Source organism: Camellia sinensis, chromosome 8 (genome assembly GCF_055761805.1).
Source record: "Camellia sinensis isolate YWXY chromosome 8, ASM5576180v1, whole genome shotgun sequence".
Lineage (NCBI taxonomy): Eukaryota > Viridiplantae > Streptophyta > Magnoliopsida > Ericales > Theaceae > Camellia > Camellia sinensis.
The window spans coordinates 23,802,132-23,825,201 of record NC_138968.1 but is presented as its reverse complement, the minus strand read 5'-3'; the positions used below and the strand labels follow the sequence as shown (position 1 = coordinate 23,825,201).

Sequence of the window (23,070 nt, the reverse complement as noted above, 5' to 3'; positions counted from 1 at the left end):
TGTTCATTTTATAAGGCTCTTAGTATATATCATTTATAAATAAATAAAAAATTACGTCAATCAAATAATTATTACTTTTACATTTTATTGTATTTGTTTTTAACAAATTGAACAATAATTATGTTTTAAAAAATAGACCATTTTTTTTAAGGGCGAATTACGCTAACAGTTCCTGTAATTTAGAGCTTGTGTCACTTTGGTCTTTGATTTTTCAATTGTGATACATTTGGCCTTGGATTTTGAAACTTATTCCAAATAAAGACAGTCAAAGATGTTTTATTTGCAAACGGTCCATTTTAAGGGCAAAGTTGTCACACAACTTATTTAATGTCTGTTAACTTGTGTGTTATTTGAAACTTAATGATATTTTTTTAATGAATAATGTTGAAACTTTCTTAGTTATAAAGTTCTGTTTAGTTTGATTTTCAAAATCTATTTTCAAAATCTTTTTCTAAGAAACTAAAAATTAAATTGGTGAAAAAAAATTAAAAACACATAATTTTTATATAATTTTATCTTTTAGGAGGGTAGAAATAATTTTTTCATATTTTTTTCGTTAAATTAGTTTCTATTTTTTCAAAAGTCAAAAGTGACGACAACTTTAATGGCATTATTAAACCAATTCATTAAATAAAAAAAAATTAAACTAAAAATATTTCATATATTAAACATATCGATTATACATTAAAAGTCTAATAACCATTCATTACATGATAACTGAGAGGGTGATTTATGATCTGGAGTTGGACCAAGGTAGCGACCGAGCAGGTTAAGAGCCCAACAGCGCATTGGGCCGAGATGATGTACTATTCGCCCAGAGATGGGCTGCCAGAACTTGGGCCGGGCAGAACTTGGGCCGAGTGCGTCCCAGACCGTAAAGAAGCGGCTCGGCAAGGCAGTGCTCGGTCGGACCGGGATGCTCGGTCCGAGGATAGCCGAAGCCAGACAAGTCGAGTGACCGGCGCCCGGAAAGGCGCGGTCGGCCGAGGTTACCGTTAGACCGGCAGGAAAGCTGACCACGGGGTGCTTCGGGCTAGGCTTTGCCGAGATGCCGCCTAGCCCGGTCCTCCTTGGTCTGCCAGGGAAGTGCTCAGGTATGAAGCACGGCACGGCGCAGTAATGCATAGAGCAGTTCGGCTGCCGGGCTCCAGCTGTGATTGCGGGCAGTTGAGATTAGGTGATGTTCAGCAAGGTCTATGCTGACAGATGGGATAAGTGGAGCCACGTGTCAGGAGACGACTGGGAGTAGATATGGGCCACAGAGGGTATATAAGCATGTTTGCGCCCCCCATACGCGACACACGAACATCTCTGTAAGGAATTCTTACACTCAAACACTCTCTCCATTCTCTCTATCCATCCTAAGGTGTGTGCTAACTTGATCGTCGGAGGGTCTTTCCGGCCACACACCGCCGGGTAGCTCACCGTTTCTTGCTCGCAGGTGATCGGACATCGACGGAGCTCGGAAGAAAGGAGTACGGGCTTGCCGGAATATTTGCTCCTCGTACAATTGGCGCCGTCTGTGGGAAGCTTGACAGACAAAACCTTGTCTTCCAGGTTCATCTGATCGCCGCCCATGGCGAACAACGACGAGTTTCCGTTGTCCGCCATCGACGGAGCCACCCCGGAGTATACTCGAAGGAGAGAGGGACCTCCTGCTGTCCACCCAATGGCTGACTTGGGAACGCCCACTGGCGGACAGTCAGGAGACGCGCCGGACAAGCGCGGACGAAGTCATGGACATTCACGGAGTCCAGACGGTCACCGGCGGAGGAGAGACTCGCACGCCAGGCGACTGGAAAGCAAGTTGAGGGATCAAGATGCTGTCATCCGGCGAATGGCGGCGGAGATGGAAGATCTCAAGCGGCATGTCAAAGGAAATGGTGTAGTTGGAGTGGGAGACCACAGTGAGCGCACCCCATCCCGCCGTTCAGGCGATCAGAGTCAACGACATACTCAGTTTATATCCATTACCAGAAGTTACCAGGTTGGTGATTCCGACGTGCATGCAGAAAAGTCTAGCGCGCAAGACAGCACCTACAAACCCTCACGTCCGGCGACGACGTCGAGGTACTCTTACTCTGCTCAGTCAGAGGATTTACGGGCGATCTTAAAGGAGCGGGCCCGCTGGCGCGAAGCTCAGAGAATACCTGCTTTCCAGCGGCTATCCTACGGGGTTCACGCCAGCGAGGAGGTCGGAATGCCTCCACCCCGCCAAGCAGTGCCACTCCTTGAAGATATGGACTTGGCCAGGCTGAGTGCCACTCCTTTTTCCCTGGAAATTGAAACAACACCACTTCCGGCAGGCTTCCACCAACCTAAGTTCACACTCTACGACGGAAAAACCGATCCTTACATGCATGTGAGTCACTTCCGACAGGTTATGGCCGGACATAGGCGGAATGACGGACTTATGTGCCTAATCTTCCCGTCAAGTTTAGGCGAGCTGGGCTTAAAGTGATTCGAGCGGTTGCCAGAATGGAGCATACAAAGGTGGCATCAGTTGGCCGAGGCGTTTGTTACACGCTTCAAAACCAATACAAAAACACCAAAGGAAGTCGATCACTTACTGAGTGTCAAGATGGAACCGTGCGACACACTGAAGGCGTACAATTCAAGGTATTGCGAAACCTTCAACGAGATCTTGGATTGCCCGATCAACCTTGCAATCACGCAATATAAGCGTGGTCTCCCGGTCGGACATAGACTGCGAGACTCGTTTACCATGCACCAGCCGACCTCCATGGGCCAGCTCATACAGCGCATCAATGAGCACATCCGAGTAGAGGATGACGCGTCAGCTTCTACCGTGAAGGCCACTCCGGTAGTAATGGACAAGAAGACAGCAGGCAAAGTGCACGCAGTTGGGCAAGAGTCCAGCCGCTCAAGTGACCGAGTAGAGGAATCGGACCGTGGTTCAAATCGTAAGAGCCGGGGTAGAGGACGTCGGAATGACCGGGATGATTACCCCCGAGATGACGTAGCGGACGCAAACAGAAGAATGAAGGCAAGGATTGGCATAACCACGGTCTTCAAGATTCCAATCTATCGCATACTTAGTGAAATCCGAGACGAGGAGTATGTCCGGTTTCCTGCTAAGCTGGGCGATGGACAAAAGGGCTACAATCCACGGTATCGTTCCACATTCCATCGGGAGAGAGGCCACCGGACTGAGGATTGTTTGCCTTTGAGGCAACACTTAGAAGAGCTGGTTGCGGCCGGGCATCTAGACCTTTACATTGATGGCGGCGTGAAGCCGGATCAGGCTCCGGTCGATCCCAGGGGACAGGATGACCGAGACGCACCACCACAGGGAGTTATTAATGTCATCCACGGCATTGTGGAACCGGAGCGTGTTTGCGAACTCCGGGGCATGATAAAGAAGGCAGAACATATGAGGGAAGTTTTGTCGGTACAGTCTGCCATAAAAAGGGGGAAGACTGAAGAAAAGGATGTGATCAGTTTCACCTCAAGGGATTTAGAGCGTATCCAGACGCCGCACAACGATGCTCTTGTAGTAACACTACGCGTCAAAGAATTTGATGTTAGACGGATCTTGATCGATCAGGGAAGCTCGGTCGAGATCATGTATTATGATGCGTTCAAGCAGCTCAAACTCCGTGAGACAGACTTGGCTCCGGCTACTTCGCCACTGGTTGGATTCAACTCGCAACCGGAGTGGCCTTTGGGAAAGATAATCCTGCCAGTCAAAGCGGGATCCGTGGTCAAGCAAGTTGAGTTTTGGGTGCTACAAGTGCCTTCGACGTACAACCTTATCCTTGGAAGGGGATGGCTACACGCCATGCAAGCCATGGCATCAACTTTTCACCAAGTAATGAGATTCCCCTCGGCTATGGGGGCAATCGAGGAGATTTGGGGCGATCAGGTCATGTCCAAGCAGTGCTTCGTGGCGGTCAACGGAAGCCAGGCTGCCAAAGGATTCGTTCAAATGATTAAGGGACCGGAGGACCAGGGTGTCTTGGATGATGTGGGCACCAAGGCCGAAGATAAGGCTGTTGAGGAATTGGTTGAGGTGTGGATTGATACCGAGCAGCCGGACAAATTCTTCTTGCTCGGTTCAAGTCTCACGGCCATAGAGAGGACCGAGATGATTGAGTTTTTGATGGCGAATATCGAAGTCTTTGCATGGTCGCCTTACGACATGCTTGGCCTCGACCCAAGTTTTATCTGCCATCACCTCAACGTCTTCCCTGGAGCAAAGCCAGTCATCCAGCGAACAAGGAGATCGGCGTTGCATCACGCCGAGGTAGTTGCTGAGGAGGTAAAGAACCTGCTTAAGGCACGAGCAATTCAGGAAGTGCACTATCCTCGGTGGATTTCCAACACAGTAGTGGTGCCTAAGAAGAATAGGAAGTGGCGAGTTTGTGTCGACTACAAGACAGTCAACCGAGCTTGTCCCAAAGACAGCTTCCCTTTGCCGCGCATTGACCAGCTAGTGGACTTGACGGCTGGACACAATAGGTTCAGTTTCTTGGATGCGTACCGCGGCTATCACCAGATCGCCATGCATGGGCCTGACCGAGAGATCACCGCTTTCACGACTCCAAGGGGACTCTTCTGCTACCGGGTCATGCCTTTTGGTTTGAAGAACGCCAGGGCAACTTTTCAGAGGATGGTGACCAAAATGTTCGCTCCTCTGCTTGGCCGGACAATGGAGGCTTATATCGATGATATGGTGCTAAAAAGCCGACATGAGGCAAACCATTTGTCCGACTTAGCCGAGATGTTTGCCATTCTAAAGAAGCACAAGCTGCGCTTGAAAGCCTCAAAGTGTGCCTTTGGCGTGGGATCCGGAAAATTTTTGGGATTCCTAGTCACGAACCGAGGCATCGAAGCAGACCCTACTCAGATCAGAGCCGTGCAAGAGTTGAAGCAGCCCAGCTCGGCTAAGGACATGCAGCATCTGGCCGGTATGGCCGCCGCGCTTAATCGATTTATAAGCCAATCATCAGATCGCTGCCGCCCTTTCTTTCAAGCATTGAAGTCAAAGTTCTCATGGGATGACGAGTGTGACCGAGCTTTGGCCGAGCTCAAGGACTATTTGTCTTCTCCGCCACTGTTGGTTACACCAGAGCCGGGTGAGGAACTCTACCTTTACCTTGCCGTCTCCCAGCACGCAGTCAGTGCGGTGCTAGTCCGGGCTGAAGGAATCAAGCACCTCCCAATTTTTTATGTCAGCAAAACTTTGTTACCGACAGAGTCGAGATACTTGCCGTTGGAGAAGCTTGCCCTGGCCTTGATGATGGCTTCAAGAAAATTGGCGCACTATTTCCACGCCCATACCATCATCGTACTGACCGAGTTTCCCCTCAAGGCTTTGTTTGAACGCGCGGACTTTTCAGGCCGATTTCTTAAGTGGGCAGTCGAGTTGGGACAGTTTGATGTGAAGTTCCAGCCGCGCACCGCTCTCAAAGCCCAGACCTTGGCAGATTTTGTCGCCGAGTTCTCACCTGGCACTCATCCGGTATGCCCGGTCGACATTACCGAGGCAGATGATGAGATACACCCAATGCCAACCGAGGTACAACCAGTTGGAGGAGGTAGCGCCGCGGAGTTTGCGCGCACCATCGAAGTTCCCTCAGTTTGCACGGTCATACCACCCGGTGCTGCAATGACGGAGTTGTGTATCACCAACCCGTCCACTCTGTCCGGTCCCGCATCACCAAGGGGGGAAGAAATTGAACCACACCGCTTAAAACCTGATGATTCGCCTACGGACTTGAGCATTACGGATCAACTTGCTGAGTCCGGTGCCGAATCATCAAGGGGGAAGGAATGGATCCACACAGCTCAGAACCTGGGGCCGGCTTCACACCGCAACCTGATGATTCGCCCACGGACTTGAGCATTACAGAACAACTTGCTGAGTCCGGTGTCGAATCACCAAGGGGCACTGAATTTGAACCGGTCAACACCGAACTTGACACCGCACAGCCGAGCAATTGTGATCCCATTGCCCTTCGCAACTCTCAGGACCCATCCGACTGCTGGAAGCTTTTTGTGGGGGACATGTGGAAGCTTTTTGTTGATGGAGCGTCCAACTGCCATGGTGCCGGCCTAGGTATCGTTCTTATCTCCCCGGATGGCCTAACCATTGAACATTCTATCACGCTTGGCTTCCCGGCATCTAACAACGAGGCTGAGTACGAGGCACTTCTCGCCGGGCTCAAGAACGCAATTCAAATGAAGGCTGCTGAGCTCCTGGTGTACAGTGATTCCCAGCTTGTGGTTAACCAAGTTTCTGGGATTTATGAAGCAAAGGACGAAAGGATGGCGAAGTACCAGGCTCTGCTCAGGGCACATATCAAGCAGTTTGAGGCAATTAGAGTCCAACAGATTGGCCGGGAACAAAACAGCCGAGCTGATGAACTGGCCGGTATCGCTTCTATGGTGGATAATACTTTTCCAAACCCTCTTTTGATTGACTTTCTTCCGCGGCCAAGCATTGAACACGCTGGGCAGACAGATGTACTCTGCGCCGCGCTCGGTCCCTCTTGGATGGACCCCTTGATCTTGTTCCTCAAAGACCGGACTCTTCCAACTGACAAGAAAGAAGCACACAAAATCCGGGTGAAGTCAGAGCGGTTTTGGCTCTCTTCATCTGGCGCGTTATATAAGAAGTCCTTCACTGGTCCTTATTTAAAGTGCGTGCACCCGAATAGTGTGGAGGCCTTCTTGTACAAAATTCATGAAGGCATTTGTGGCAGCCACATAGGAGGCAGGTCCTTGGCCTACCGTGCTATTTCGCAGGGATACTGGTGGCCGTGCATGTAGGCCAACGCACAAAAATATGTCCACAAGTGCGAAAAATGCCAAAAATTCGCCCATCAGATCCACCAGCCTGCCAGGGAACTTCTTCCCCTCACCAGTCCTTGGCCCTTCGCCATGTGGGGGCTAGATATAGTGGGACCACTGCCAACAGCACCGGGCAACCGGAAATTCTTCATCGCGGCCACAGATTACTTCACAAAGTGGGTTGAAGCTAAGCCCTTGGCAACCATTAAAGAGAAAGACGTGAAGCGGTTTGTCTGGAAGAACGTGGTCACGCGGTTTGGCGTCCCCAAGATTTTGATCTCTGACAACGGCACCCAGTTTGACGGTCGCCTATTCAGAGGATTTTGTGAAGATTTGAAGATAGAATTCTACAACTCCACCCCGGCTTACCCGCAGTCCAATGGTCAAGCCGAAGCATCGAACAAGACTATACTGGATGGGTTGAAGAAACGGCTGGAAAAGGCCAAGGGCAAATGGGCTGAGGAATTACCTAGCGTCCTTTGGGCATACCAAACAACCCCGCGACGTTCTACCGGGGAAACTCCATTTGCTTTGGCTTACGGCATGGAGGCGGTCATACCCTTGGAAGTTGAAATGCCCACCCTCAGAAGCGAGAGTTTTGAGCCCGAGCTGAACACCGAGGCTATTGCCTTGGAGCTGGACCTAGTGGACGAGCGTCGGGAGAAGGCCCTCATCCATGTGGCCGCCTACCAACAGGAGCTCTCAAAGAAGTATAACAAGACGGTGCACCCCAGACCGTTCAAAGTTGGTGATTGGGTTTTGAGGAAGATTATGGGCAACACCCTGGTGCCAGGAGAAGGCAAACTAGGGGCAAACTGGGAAGGACCCTACAAGATCACTGGTCTGGCGGGCAAGGGGGCTTACCACTTGGAGGATTTAGAGGGAAGAGCAATACCCCGGCCATGGAATGCGGCCAACTTGAAACTGTATTATTTTTAAGCTTCTGCTTTCTTTTCTTGTGCAAAGAAATATTTTGGCTTGCACCACAACATGTAATTCTTTTTGTCAATTTATAGAAGTAATTTTGCTTTAGCACTTGGACTGTTGTTTTAATGTTACGGACCGTGATGATGTACTTCGGTTGGAAGAGTTGGTGTTTTGTCCAACTTGGGATTCCCAACCGAGATGATGTACTCCGGTTGGAAGAGTTGGTGTTTTGTCCAACTTCGGATTCCCAACCGAGATGATGTACTCCGGTTGGAAGAGTTGGTGTCTTGTCCAACTTCGCATTCCCAACCGAGATGATGTACTCCGGTTGGAAGAGTTGGTGTCTTGTCCGACTTCGCATTCCCAACCGAGATTATGTACTCCGATTGGAAGAGTTGGTGTCTTGTCCAACTTCGCATTCCCAACCGAGATGATGTACTCCGGTTGAAAGAGTTGGTGTTGTGTCCAACTTAGGATTTCCAACTGAGATGATGTACTCCGGTCGGAAGAGTTGGTGTTTTGGCCAACTTTGGATTCCCAACCGAGATGATCTAAATCCGGTTGGAAGTGTTGATTTGTTCAACTTTGTTACAACTGAGATGGTTATTTCGGTTCATGAATTTGTTTTGTTCTGCTTAAGTGCTTCATTCGAGGTGTGAATTCCGGTCGACGAGGTGTTTTGTTCAAATAATGATTTACACCGAGATGTTTTAATGAAGATAACTTGGATGAATACCGTGCAAACACTTGGCAAAATTTGAACTTTTCATTGATAAGAAAATCGCTACAGAAGGTGGGGACAGAGCCCGGTTACATCAAAAGTGTTGAAAGCAAAAATACAAAAAAGAAAACTAAACTAAGGGGGATAGATTGGTGAATTCGTCCTCGCCGGCATCCAGGTTAATGGTTGGACTGGTATCTTGGGCACCGGGCTCCTCATTGCCGGGCTGCTCTTGCACCTCGGCCTCTTCTTCCTCAGAATCTGTCTCCCCGTCTCCTTCTTCGAGTCCTTCCTCGGCCTCAGCCTACAAAGCGCTGAAGATGTCGTTTGCATAAGGCACGAGGTAGACCGGTAGCGAAGCTGGAGGAGGGTTGGCAAATACATCGGTGTCAGAGCCTTGGCCGAGGTGTTCGCAAGAGGATTTCCAGCCAGCCTTGAAGTATATGTCTTGTGTCGCAAAGACTTGCTTCTTGTAGCTCTGCTCGGCCTCATTGAAACCCGCGTTATTGGCAACCCGGCAAGCTTTCTTTTTCGACTTCTTCAGGGTGTCCACCTCGGTCTGGAGCTCATTTTGTTTTTTCTCGGCCGCATTCAGCTGACCGAGCAGTCTGTTATTATCAGCGTTGGCCATCTCAAGGGAAGCCTTAGCCCGGCCGAGCTCGGCTTGAAGGCTCTCAACCTGGCTGGCTGGGTCATTTGCCTTTTGCCTAAGCCGGTGGATGCGCTCCAAAATGAGGTGTTGTTTTTGAATGGCCTGAAAAAAGCAAACTTGATTAGAAACGGAACCGGGCAAACACTTGGGAAAATTTTCAGAGCTGCATTGACTTACCCTGGCCATGGACTTCACTAATGACTTGACCAACCGAGTGTCAGGGACGTGGTCGCTGTCGACCACGTCGCTCGGTAGTAGAAATGCTTTGGACAGATCAAAGGCGAGCAGATGCTCTTTATCAGCCTTGATCGAAGCCGTTGCCGGGATGTCTTGACCCCGGTGCTTCAACTGGGGGCGCCAGGCCGGTACTGGGGCGGGAGCGTCAGTTGGATGCTCGGTAGTTAGCTCGGCGACTAACTCGGCGGACGGGTCTGCCTGAGCTCTTTTTTCGGCGCGCCGTGCAGAGGGTTCTCGGCTGGATTGCCCGGTCGGTGGATTGACCGACGACAGGTGACCACAGCGCCACTGGATTGACCGACGACAGGTGAGCGAGTTACAACGCTCGGCAGCTCGGCGGATGTGGCGGTGAGCAGGTTCTTGATTCTGCTGCGCTTGGCCATCTCTTGTTCCTCGGTCAGGCAAATGAGGGAAACGTCTGGCAGAGTAGGATCCGGTGGAGGTGTTGGAGCTCGGAGGAAGTCAGTAACCTTACTCCGGCGGGGAGCGGAGTATCTATATGTGGGACTGTAGCCGAGCAGTTGGTTACAATCTCGATCGCGGTAGCGAAGCACGGTCCTGATTGCCTCTACGTTGGGGAAATTGTAGTTGGCTTGCAAGGCTTGGATGGCTGCAAAAGAAACAAGAGAATGATTAATCTATAGAAACATCAAGTGTATAAACCGAGATAATTTGCGCGGCTTACATGTGCTCCCAAAATTTTTGCTAATCATCCAGCCCGGTACCTCGGCTGTCTCGTAGTTACCAGACACCCAGAAGAAATCATCGTCGTGAAGATCCTTGTCTGGTGTGCCGGTCACGATTTTCTCTCTGCCCGGTCTAATCTTGAGGTAATAGGCGAAACCGTCGCCGGTGTGGCCCAAGGTGTATTGGCGTAGGACCTCGGCTAGACCTAGGCTAATGCCTAACCGATTGTTTAGCTCATGAACGTCGTTTATTATCCGGTAAGTGTTGGTGGACACTTGGGTTGGTGCTAGCCTGGTTCGGCGCAAGAACTCGGTTATCAGTGGATTAAGTGGGAAACGAAGGCCCCCTTCAACAATGGATAGCACGGTGAAGGGGCATTCCTCCCTACCCCAAGGCGTTGTCTCCTCTTCTGCCAGCTCGAGATGGACGTCGGCCGGGATGCCGTACTCCTCTCTGAAAGCGGCTAGCGCGGCCGGAGTATCCACTAGGAAGCGGAATTTCCCCATTTGTGGCCGGCTTACTATAGCCCGGTTGAGGGGTTGGGCACGGAGGTAATTGGTTGCTGCTCGGTCCTGAGAGCCTCAGGAATGACAGTGGTCCCCTTGGACTCTGCAGGAAAAGGATGGCAAGTGTAAGAGAGCGCGGTTGCGCAAAAGGAGCTAGACTTCAGCTCGGTCATTAAGAGTGCCAAACCACCTCGGTTGTCTAACTAAGGAGCTCGGTCGCCCAAGCAGACCTGATGTTAGCCCGGTTGAGCGACCAAGTCCTTTTGTTATCTCGGTTTTTGCTGTGGTTAAGACAAACATATTGTTTGCCCGGTTTGATTGGTTTATTGGATCGAAAGAAGACCAAGAGCCCGGTTCGCCCCAGTTCTTCAGTGTTCTTCAGGAAGACGAAGAACACCAAGAACAGTGGGAGGTTTGGGACGTTTTCTATGGCCTATGCCCTAAGAGCTACGTTTTTGTGCCCTAATGTGTATAATATGAAAGAAAACAGTAACTATAGATGGGTTGAAGGTCTTACCTGTGAAAGGGAGAAACTGCTCTTTCAAGCACGAAGAATGGCAGCAAAGTCTGGATGAAGATACAAGAGCTCTAGAGTCGAATAGCAAAATGGCAGTAGGAGGAAAGCGAGTTTGGGGAGGTCTTGTATGTATAGGCAGGAGGGAGTCCGCCCAAATTCAAATTCTGGCAAAAACGGCGGGTTGGCTGCCCGATGACCAGTGGCAGCCCGCCACGTGTCCCCATTTATGGCTAAGTCAGGGCTGAAGCGACGGGTTGAAAAGACGAAGAGCCAACCGAGCTACTTTCGACAAAGAGGATGTCAGCCGAGAAATATAACCGGGCAAGTTTGCAGACAATTATGTTAACTAGCCCGGTCAAGGTTAGGCGTCTTGAAGACCGGAGAAATGTTATCTCGGTCGAAGTGAGTAATCCCAGTCACGCTTTCGCGGACGGAATTAAGGGGCAATTGAGAGTGTGATTTATGATCTGGAGTTGGGCCGAGGTAGCGACCGAGCAGGTTGAGAGCCCAACAGCGCATTGGGCCAAGATGATGTACTATTCGCCCAGAGATGGGCTGCCAGAACTTGGGCTGGGCAGAACTTGGGCCGAGTGCGTTCCAGACCGTAAAGAAGCGGCTCGGCAAGGCAGTGCTCGGTCGGACCGGGATGCTCGGTCCGAGGATAGCCGAAGCCAGACAAGTCGAGTGACCGGCACCTGGAAAGGCGCGGTCGGCCGAGGTTACCGTTAGACCGGCAAGAAAGCTGACCACGGGGTGCTTCGGGCTAGGCTTTGCCGAGATGCCGCCTAGCCCGGTCCTCCTTGGTCTGCCAGGGAAGTGCTCGGGTATGAAGCACGGCACGGCGCAGTAACGCATAAAGCAGTTCGGCTGCCGGGCTCCAGCTGTGATGGCGGGCAGTTGAGATTAGGTGATGTTCAGCAAGGTCTATGCTGACAGATAGGATAAGCGAAGCCACGTGTCAGGAGACGACTGGGAGTAGATATGGGCCACAGAGGGTATATAAGCATGTTTGCGCCCCCCATACGCGACACACGAACATCTCTGTAAGGAATTCTTACACTCAAACACTCTCTCCCTTCTCTCTATCCATCCTAAGGTGTGTGCTAACTTGATCGTCGGAGGGTCTTTTCGGCCACACACCGCCGGGTAGCTCACCGTTTCTTGCTCGCAGGTGATCGGATATCGACAGAGCTCGGAAGAAAGAAGTACGGGCTTGCCGGAATATTTGCTCCCCGTACAATAACTATCTAAAAATATCTATTAATAATAAATACAACTATCTATTACATGATAATCATTTAAAATATCAACAAAAACAGTCACCCATTACATTGTCATTATCCAAACACATTATAAAAATTAATTTGGTAAAAAAATAAAAGTATAAAAGATTTATCATTTTTATAGAATTTTATCTTTGATGGGTATATATAATTTTTAAAAATTTAAAAATAATTTTTTGACATTTATTTTTTTCAAACTAGTTTATATTTTATCAAATTGATGACTTTGCCTTTAAAATGGAGTAACAGTGGCTTCAATTGTCTTTATTTGAAAGCAGATTCAAAATTCAATATCAAATGTATCATAATTAAAATGTCAGAAACTAAGGTGACAGAAATCCCAAATTACATTTTTTAAAAGGGAAAGAGAATATGGAAGTTCCAAATCAAAAGATTGTTTTTAAAGAATTTTAGTAACAAAATTTAATTAGAACTTTAAACCAACTAAACTTAGTCTAGTTGGATATCATGATTCTTTTAAGGGTTTAGTCCTCAGAGGAAGGTTATATATTTAACTCTATCTAAGAAAAGTTGAATTAGGTGGGAGTGTAGAGGCTAACTCTCATAAATATTAGGAAAATTTAGCTATAAGCCCCATTTACCTTCCTTTCATTGTTAAAAGGACTAAGAAAAAAATTATACTTTCTAAACCCCCTTATAATTATAAAATCCTGCATAAATGACAAAATTTATTATTTAAATATTTTATATGACTATTATACCCTCAGCTTCTGCATATATAATCAGCTTCGTTATCAACTGTATCATAATCACCATAGTCGTGTCTTCGAAGCTTCAGCAGAAGGTTGGCGGCATGATAGCCGCGTCTTCCAAGCTTCAGCAGATCAAATTCATTGAAACAATAACACTAACAGATCATCAGAATCAATCAGACAAAAAATATAGCAGTTTCGATTACCAGAAATAGTTCGACATTGAAGGACCTAATCCTCATCTTCCAAGTAATTGTGAGGCAACAGATCACAAGAAGTATCGCGTTTTCTTCTTCATTTAACGAGATAACTTCCTGGATCTCTTTTGGCTTCGCTACTTGATACAAATGAAATTCGTAAAAAACGTAAGAGACGTGATCCATAAGTTTTCGTTGTAATGTTATATAATATTTTCCTCCATTTTCTCAGCACACAAACGAAATCGATCTATAATATTTGTGTGTATGAGTGTTGTAATGTTATATATATATATATATATATATATTTGTGTGTATGAGTGTTGTTGAACACATATATTCTTTTCATTGAGATTTGTGATTGTTGATCGAGTTTTAGAAGTTTTTCTTCTCAATTAGATATGTTGATTTGTTGATTAATTTGTTTTGTTTTTGTTTGTTTGTTTGTTTGTTTGTTTGTTTGTTTTTTTTTTTGATTTATTTTTGTTGTTTTTTATCTAATTTCATTTGATAGAACCAGAGTAAAATTTTACTCTGATTCTATTGCTTTGTTTTTTGTTTGAGAGAATTAGAGTAAAATTTTACTCTGGTGTTAGAATGACAATAAAATTTTACTGTCAAGAGGTGGTCATTGCCAAACACTTCAGCTGCCACAAACGCTGCCTTCGTTTTTTTACTTTTGTACAGAGTAACATTTTACTTTTAGCTTCAGAGTCTCACAGTTTACTTATTTTTCAGAGTAAAATTTTACTTTTATGCAGAGTAAAATTTTACTTTTGTGTAGAGTCTAACATTTTACTAGTTTTTCAGAGTCTCACAGTTTATTCGTTTTTCAGAGTAAAATTTTACTTTTGTGTAGAATCTAACATTTTACTAGTTTTTCAGAGTAAAATTTTACTTTTACCTTCAGAGTCTCACAGTTTACTCATTTTTCAAAGTAAAATTTTACTTTTATACAGAGTAAAATTTTACTCTGAAATACAAAGTGAAGATGGCTTAATAGGAGAGCTGATAGATATGAGGGTAATATAGTAAAAGAAACAAGTTTTAAAATATTAGGGGGTTTTGAAAATACTTATATAATTCTTGTCATTTTGAAAGACAAATTAGATAGTGAAGGGCTATCACCAAATCCACCTAAATATTAATTTAACAACTAACAATCAATTTTCGTTGATAAAAAAAATTTAAATTGAAATTTTATTAAGCAAGTAAAGTATAGAGTGTAGGTTTAAAATTAGTGTATTATATAATAGGATAAAAAATAATTTTATTTACAAATTTCAATTTTAAATAAAAATTTTGATAATTTTTTCTAAATATATAACAAAACTAAAAGATATTTTTAATCAAAAGGATGGCGATATCCTTCAAGATAACCACAACCAAGTTAAAAGGTGGTTGGCATTATTACCTCTTCAAATTAGAGTTAGGACACACCAACCCCACATTGCATAATTTCATTCTCCTTTCTTTCCTTTTTTTTCTTTTTAATAAATTGAAGGAAAATTCTTAAATACTGAACAAATGAAATGAAGAAAATATCAAAAAAAGAAGAAATTCTTTATTCCAAAAAAGAAAAAAGAAAAATCGAACAACGTCTTCAAAATTTCAAAAATGGCAGAAGAAATTAGTACTTCACTAACTATAAGTTTTTGAGTGTGTATTTTTTTTTTATTTTTTATTTCATTTACTTAAGAAAGAAATAGATAAATTATCAGCTATGGATCACGATGGTGCACAGTCATTCCCATAGCAATATAAACAAAGAGTAAAATTATTTACACAAAAACATAACATAAAAATGTAGAGCAGAAAAAATATATGGTATAAGCAAAATAATAATAATTTCATGTGTTATATATGTCGATTTTGATCCTTGCCTCCACCTATTCTACGGGTTGTGTAGGGGGTTCAAGCTTGCCGTAAGTGGTGGTGCTGCTGCTGGTTGTGGTAGTTTGTGTATAGGTCGTCTATGCTATAGTCTGCCTAATTAAGACCATGTTTGGTCCTGTTCACAGGGCTTATGAACAGGATACTTCTTTCTATCACATCCAACACGGTAGGTGCTTGGAAAAATAATTCTCATGACTATAACATCCATAAAATCAATCAACCTCATCAATAACTTAAGAGTTACGACATTGCAAAGTTTCTTTCACTTTTCTTTCAATTTTTTTTTTCTTTTAAATAAAAATTGAAGGAAAATTCTTAAATGGGAAATGATTTTTTTTATTTAAAAATTTTAACAATCAGTAGGAGGAAAAAAGGGAAAATGAAGCTGCACTTACAATAGCAAGGGGTTGTTTGGGATGTCCTAAATAAGTGTACTTTTTTGTCTTTTTGGACTAAAATATTGAGGAAAAAAAATATGGATGTTTGGATTAACTTTTTGACTTTTTTCTGGAAAAATATGTATTAAAAAATTGTATAAATTAGTGTGTAAGGGAAAATAAGGATTGGGAGTTGTGTAGCCGTAATTTTTGACTTTTGGTGAATAGTGATAATTTTTTAACTTTTTGAGTAACTTTTTGGCTTTTTAACTTTTTTTCAACTTGCCAAACTTGGCCTAAGACTAGAACTGATAGGAGAATGAAGGTCTATTTAAAATTGATGACTTTATCTTTAAAATGAAATAATAGTGTTTTCAATTGTCTTTATTTAGAACAAGATTTAAAATTCAAAATCAAATATATCACAATTAAAAGGTCAGATACCAAGATGACATAAGTACTAAACTACATGGACCATTAGTATAATTTGCCCTTTCTTTAAAGGGAAAGAGAATATGCAAGTTCTAAATCAAAAGATTTTTTTAAAAGAATTTTAGTTACAAAATTTAATCAAAATTTTAAATCAACTAGGCCTAACTTAATTGACTATCATGACTCTCTTAAAGGTTTAATCCTAAGCGGAAGGTTATGGATTTAACTCTTCTTGAAGCAAGCTGAATTAAGCAGGAGTGTGGATGCTAACGCTCATAAATGTTAATTTAACAACTAACAACTGACTTTCGTCGATAAAAAAGAAGAAGTTAAAACGGAATTTTATTAAGCAAGTAGAGTACAGAGCATATGTTTAAAATTTGTGTATTATAGAATAGGATAGAAATTAATTTTATTTACAAATTTCAATTTTAAATAAAAGTTTTGATCATTTTTTCTAAATATATAACAAAACTGAAAGATATTTTTAAACAAAAGAATGGCGATGTCCTTCAAGATAACAACGACCAAGTTGAAAGGTTCCTGGCATTAATACCTCTTCAATAAATTAGAGTTAGGGGTTGTTTGGAACGTCTTAAATAAGTATATTTTTTTATTTTTTTAGACTAAAAAGTTGAGGAACAAAATATGATGTTTGGATTAACTTTTTGACTTTTTATAAAAAAATGTGTAGTAAAAAATTGTGTAAAGAAGTGTGTAGGAGAAGATATGTAATGCACCGTACGGATGGGAACATTACAGTTGGCTTGGTGAATACATGGGAAAAGATTGCCTCTTTTTCGGGTTTTGAATGGACGGTGTTGCTCGGTCTGTAGGGCCCCACCGCGGGTCCCATTTTTCTAATCGGAACCGTTCATTGTGTAGAACTTGTCGAATACTATATACTTGTAAAAAATCACGTTGATTGGATATCGATAGCTATCTGATCGTGTTAGTTTTTTTGGTCAACTGTTAACTATAATACCATCCAATTTTTATACAAAACTGATTTGATCATTTAGTTAGCAATATCCGATAGACGTGATTTTTTACAGGCATATAGTACTAGATGAGTTCTACATAATGATTCGGATTATCAAAGCGAGACTCATGGTGAGCCCCCGCAGGTCCAACTTTACCATTCAATTTAGTGAATGTACACGTGTTATTATTATTTTTTTTCCTTTCATACAGGTGGCTGATGTTAGTACATTGACGGGTGAGAAAAGTTAAACTTTTGTATTAATTTACCATTTAAATTAATATTTGTATATTAATTTTTTTATATTTTTTTATTGAATAGTGATAACTTTTTAACTTTTTTGATAACTTTTTTTTAACTTACCAAACCAACCCTAAGGACATACCAACCCCGCATTGCATAATTTCTTTCCCCGTCCTTTCCTTTTTTTTTTTCTTTTACTTTTTCAATAAATTAAAGGAAAATTCTTAAATAGTGAACAATTGAAATGAAAAAAAGGTCCAAAAAAAAAAAAGAAAAGAAATTCTTTATTCCAAAAGAGAAAAAAAAAAAAAAATCGAACAATGTCTTCAAAATCAGAAAAAATGACGGAAGGAATTAGTACTAAGCCACTTACTACAAGTTTTTGTGTGTGCATTTTCTTATTTTTGTGTTTTATTTGCTTGAGAAGGAAGGAAAATGTTGCGACCCTTTTTGGAGATGACTCCCACACTCATAAAGTGATCCTGACCCTCTATTTATGTATAGAGCCCACTCAAATATGTGTGAGGTTTACATCATGAGTAGTCCAAATTTATATAATTTACCGAGGGTCTTGTGGAGAATGGGAGTGGGTGCTGTGACAACACCCATGTTGTCACATCCCGTATGGTTTATTTTGATCATATTTTGATAATTCGAATCGTTTATATTATAAGATTTGTTGAGTATGTTATCTTTATAAAACATAAAATTAATCAAATAAATATAATCACATGATCAAGACAAATAATAACCCTAAAAAATTATTAAAATCATACTAACCGTTTATTTTTTTAAACATAAACGCAGTTTTGTTATAAGTTACAAATGTTTAATCAACTTAAATTTTTTCATAAATGATCTACTTAACGAACCCTACACAATGAACATTTCGGATCATTAAAATAAATTCAAGACATGCTTTCACGGGCTCACAACACGTAGGGATGGCAATTTAAACCCGGCCCAATGGGGACCCGATCCCCCGACCCCGATCAGAATGGTTTTTTCCCGAAAATTATCCCCATAGGGCTGGGGATGGTATTAAAAATTAAATCCCCGATGATTTTCGGGTAGGGGACGGGGATCAATTCTCCAACCCCGGCCCCGGCCTGACTAATCCCCGACTGATCCCCTCTGAGTAATTATAGTATATATATATATATATTATATTATTTGTTTAGGGTACTATATATATATTATATTATTTGTTTAGGTCCTCTCTCTCACTCACATCACACTCTCAGCCTCTCTCCCTCTTTCTCTTTCTCCTTTGTAGATTGAAGATCAATGGCAGATAGATAGGTGTCTACAGATTCAGACCCTCCTCTTCCTCCTCCGACGAGGAGCGCCAACTCCTCTTCCTCCTCCTCCTCCTCCGACGAGGGCCACTTTCTTCTCCTCCGAGACCTCCGACGACGACGTCGTTCCCTCCGATCTCACCGTCACCGATGGTATTGGCAGCAGCTTCTCCGACGTCCTCTCCTTCCACCCATCGTGCCGATCTTCGATCTTTATCTTTGTGTTTATACATGATCGGTAACAGATCTCACCGATGGTGATCGGTAACAGATCATCTCTATCTTTGTGTTTATACATGATCGGTAACAGATCTGTAATAGATCTTTTTTTTGTTTTTTTATAGATCTGTTGTCACGACCCAAACCCGGCCCTATGGGTTTAGCACCGTAACCGGCCAGTAATCCGAGATTACCAAAGGCCTGCTTAACAGTAATACAGTAAAACAGAGTACAGGGCCTGGCGGAAGCCAATACAGTAATTAAACAATGTCCAATGAGTTGTGACAGTCTGTATGCCAAAAAGATTTTTCATGCAATCATACATATACAAACAGTACAGTCTATACAAAATTTACAGTCACACAGTACAGGGACCTAATCCCTTGATAACAGTACAGTTAGCAACTGACAGTCTATACAGTAATCCAAACAGTATGGAGACAGACGGGGGAAATAAACAAAACACCCCAAAGCCATAGCATGGCAACTCGGAACCTCGCAGTGAGGCACAAAGGCTGGCTTGACAAGACTGGAGTTACCCTGACGCTCCTAGCTCCGATCTGGTGCCTGTACACCTACATATATATATGAGCAGTGAGCTAAAGCCCAGTGAATAACATAATGCGTAAAGAGGTTAAGAATGAATGTCCTTACAGTATGAAAACAGTTCATTTCAATCAGTCATTCAGTTGTTCAGTACAGTAAACAGTCATATGTGGTACATCCGTTAGCATAACAGTAAACAGTAGGTCTAGAAGACCGAACAGTAATGATGGCCATCAGTCAGTAAACAGTAGTGGTTCCAACAAGGGAACCGACAGAGATCTCTGTAACAGTAACAGTAAACAGTAGGTGCTAAGGATGCCACAATACAGTTCAGAATATAGGACATACATTCATTCAGTTAACAGTAATCAGTTCAGAAAGCAGTACAGTTCAGTTGTTCAGAAAATAATCATTTGTGAACATATCTTTACACAATCGTTACTCACAGAGTTCGGCCTACAGTATGCTAGAGCGTGTCTCCCCAGTCGCCAACCCTACACAGTTAACAGATTGAACACACTAAGCTACACAGTTGGGAAAGATAACAACTTAATCCCTAATGCCTCGGTGTGTTCTACATCTATATCCTCAACAAGATGCCTTAAACTAGGCCTAAAAATGCCTAGAATGGGATGAGGATGCAAAGATGCACATTTAAAAGCATTTTCAGGATTTTCAGAAAAAACAGAGTCCCGCTCGAGCGCAGGTTTCCCCGCTCGAGCGTACAGGCAAACAAAGGTACACGCTCGAGCGTAAACTTTCCCGCTCGAGCGTACTGTAAAAGTACTGGATGGGTGAAATCCCCGCTCGACGCCCGCTCGAGCTTGAGACATGACTCCGCTCGAGCGGACTGTAAAACAGTGCAAGATGCTGGAAGCTCGATTTTTCCGCTCAAGCGGCACTTCCCCCGCTCGAGTGGACGACTGAAATCTGGAAATCCCAGATTCGAGCTCCAGGTTCAAAACCAAGCTCAAAAGCATCAAAACCAATCCTCTTGGGCCCATTTTCTAGAAAACATTTATAAACACATAGAATATCATGTTTCAAAGCTCAATTTTAAGAAATCAAAGTCCAAGGGTGTTTAATTCAAACTCAATTTAAACCATTTTTCAAGCACAAGATGAACATGCAAACATGCATGAATTCAAACCATTTCAAAGCTTCGATTTGATGCTCTAAAGAGCCAATTCTTTTCAAAACATGATGAAATCATGGACTACACTCAAGACATGAACATGCATGTAACATTTTGCCATGAAAACAACTCAAAACTCCTTAATTCAAACATGCATGCATGAAATGAAGCTATAATTCCACATTCTTGAACCAAATCATGACTTAGTTCTACAATGAAGTATGAATCATGCAAGAACTAGCTCAATAACCACAAGAAGAAGATGAGTTTCCTACCTTAGTCTTGTATCCAAGGTTTAGGAGTCTAAAGTAGCAATCTACCCTTCAAGTTCTTCAATTAGCAAGCAAAACTCAAGATGGAAGACAAGTTCTCTCACTCTCTCCCTCTCTTGGTCGGCTAGAGCAAGAAAAGGCTGAGGAAAATGTGTTATGTGGTCAAATGTAAGGCTCAAATATGTTATATTAAGTGGGCCACTAAGGGTGGCAATTCTGTAATTAAGCCTAACTCTTTAATTAGCTTAATTTAATCTAATTTAATCATACCTAATCAGTTTTCAGGTAAATACACCAAAAAAATCATATTAAATATGACGATCATAATACGCTAACCCATTTCCGGTTCGGCCGCCGATAAGGCCTTCAATTAACAGTTTAAACATAAAACACGAACAGATCAAACAAACAGTCAACAGTTAAAATGCAATTCAAACAGATGTATTCACTCAATTCAGTTTCAATTTCGGTCAGTCAGTTCAGTACTTTAATCAGTTCAATTCTCAGTCAGTTATCAGTTCCATTTAACAGTAATCGGTGATTATCGGTAATCAATCAGTCATTAATCAGTAAACAGTACGAGGGTTGTTACAGTCTCCCCTCCTTATAAAGAGTTTAGTCCTCTAAACTCGAGTTACCTTCATTCTGGAAGAAAACAGGGTTCAGTGGAAACAGTCCAGGATATCGTTTAGCCATGTCATCTTCCCTTTCCCAAGTGGCATACACGCCACCATGGTTCTGCCAGTCGACTTTCACCAATGGGATCTCTTTGTTTCGCAGTTTCTTGATCCGTCGGTTTACAATCTGTATAGGCCGTTCCTCGTAAGTGTAGTCATCACTCAACACTATCCGAGTAGGCTCAATCACATGGAAGGGATCCCGGAGGTAGTCTCTCAACATGGAAATGTGGAAGACGCTATGCATATGCTCCATTTCAGGAGGGAGCGCAACTTGATACGCCACCGGATTAATTTTCTCAATAATCTCATACGGTCTGACGTATCTTGGTGCTAACTTGCCTTTGACTCCAAAACGAGTCTGGCCTTTCATTGGTGTCACTTTCACAAACACGTGATCACCCACTTCATACTCTCTGTCTCGTCTTCTAACATCTGCATAGTTTTTCTGTCTACTCTGTGCAGTTTTCAGTCTCTGTTGTATCAGTTTCACTTTTTCAGTTGTTTCATACACAATCTCGGGCCCAAGCAAAGGCCCATCTCCGACTTCTGCCCAGCAAATCGGAGATCTACATTTTCTGCCATACAATGCCTCGAAAGGCGCCATACCAATACTCGAATGGTAGCTATTGTTGTAGGCGAATTCAACTAATGGCAGATGACTTTCCCAGTCTCCTTGAAAATCAAGGACACACATTCTCAGTAAATCCTCCAGAGTTTGGATGGTCCTTTCTGATTGGCCATCTGTCTGAGGATGATAGGCACTACTCAGTCTCAGTTCAGTACCCAGTGCAGTTTGTAGGCTTTGCCAAAACCTCGATGTAAACTTCGAATCCCTGTCAGAAACAATAGACACAGGCACTCCATGCAGTCTAACAATTTCATCAATATAGATAACAGCCAATTTGTCCGCATTATAAATCGTCTTGACAGGTAAGAAGTGAGCAGATTTGGTTAGTCTATCAACAATAACCCAAATTGAATCCATACATTTTCTGGAGCGAGGTAATCCCACAATAAAATCCATGGTGATATGCTCTCATTTCCACTCTGGTATGGATAAGGGCTGCAATAAGCCTGCGGGTCGTTGATGTTCAGCTTTGACCTGTTGGCAATGAAGACATTTGGATACAAAATCAGCAATTTCTTTCTTCATTCCCGGCCACCAGAAATTCTGTTTCAGATCTTGGTACATTTTCGTATTCCCCGGATGGATAGACAATTTCGAATTGTGGCCTTCTTGCAAAACTCTTCTTTTCAGTTCAGTATCATTTGGTACACACAGTCTTTCTTGAAATTTCAGTACATTATTCTCAAATTTGAATCCCGGTCTCGGTTTAGATTCTCTTTCTTCGATGATCTTTTTCAAGAAATCATCCAGTTGCTGTTTCTCTTTAATCTCCTCAATCAACGCCGGTTGAGCAGAAATAGAAGCTAAGATTCCACCTTGTTCTCGTAAAACAATTTCGATTTCAGATTTTTCAAGGTCACAAAGCAACTCTTTATGTCCTGTAAGCAAACAGGCTAAGTTTCCAATCGATTTCCGGCTCAATGCATCGGCAACGGTATTGGCTTTTCCCGGATGGTACAATATCTGTAGGTCATAGTCTTTAATCAGTTCCAGCCATCTCCGCTGTCTCATGTTCAGTTCTTTCTGTGTGAAGAAATATTTTAAGCTCTTGTGGTCGGTGTATACTTCACATGTCACCCCATACAGATAGTGACGCCAAATTTTCA

General features: G+C 43.2%; 1 protein-coding gene across 1 annotated transcript in view; it reads right to left on the bottom strand.

The window, feature by feature from the left end:
- Positions 1–23,070, bottom strand: part of LOC114316937 (receptor-like protein EIX1) — a 229,248-nt gene that overhangs the window by 11,449 nt on the left and 194,729 nt on the right. The window lies entirely within an intron of this gene.